Raw genomic sequence first — 959 nt, 5'->3', positions numbered from 1 at the left:
GTTTCGGGTGTCAGGATCATATTTCGTTTCAATGTTATTCTTCCAGAATTAATATTTCATTTGCTGTTTGACAATAACCAGACCCTTGCTCCAAGGTCAGTCTCACTCTTTCCCCGGTGTCAGGCAGAGATCTGCCTGCTGCCCTGATTTATTTCATGTGACACGACACAAAAGTTCAAAATCAACCTGCAGGTGGCCACAAACAGCACTGAATAGTAATGATGGCCGAGTGGTCTAAGGTGATGTGTTCAGGTCACTACAGATAGTGTTCGAATCCTATTGCAGACATTTCTTATATTGAATCATTCGGCAGAACCCATTTGCTTTGTCACCACCAACTCCTTAAAAGTGCGATTCAGCAGTCCACCTGCTCGCTTAACATTTCCGTCTGACCTGGTGCTGAAATTTGTTCATTCTTTTGTAGAACGACAATTACTTATTTTGCCCTGAGCATGTGAGGAACTTTTCTCCCGATCTCATTGGGTTTAATTTTGTTAATCTTGTGCTGAAAGTGGAGATGTTTCCGCAATGTAACGGTTAACACCTTCTAGTTTTTTGAGTTCATGCTCAACTTTCTCCTTGAGTGCATATGGTACGGAACGGGGCTTGTAGTAAACCAATCTAGCGTCCTTCTGTACCCTGACACTCGCCTTGAAGCCCTGGATCGGACTGTCCGTTTCGCAGAACACCTTTGGATACTTCTTGATAACCTCATCCGTTGATGAAAATCTCGCTTCCACACAGAAAATCTGACTACAATCCAGCTTCAGTGAGCTTAATCAATTTCTACCTTGTAAGGCAGACTTGTCTCTTTTCACAACTATTCGAGTCAAGTTCTGAAATTAATCTTTCTATTTCACCGATCGGTACAGCGATATGACCAACCACAGGAATTTACTCTCCCGAATAGCCTCGCTGCTCTATCTTGGGTTTCTCCAGTTGGAAATCACGCATCGATG

The sequence above is a fragment of the Pristiophorus japonicus genome, unplaced genomic scaffold (assembly GCF_044704955.1).
Source record: "Pristiophorus japonicus isolate sPriJap1 unplaced genomic scaffold, sPriJap1.hap1 HAP1_SCAFFOLD_136, whole genome shotgun sequence".
Classification (NCBI taxonomy): Eukaryota; Metazoa; Chordata; class Chondrichthyes; family Pristiophoridae; genus Pristiophorus; species Pristiophorus japonicus.
Note: the sequence above shows the minus strand (reverse complement) of the source record.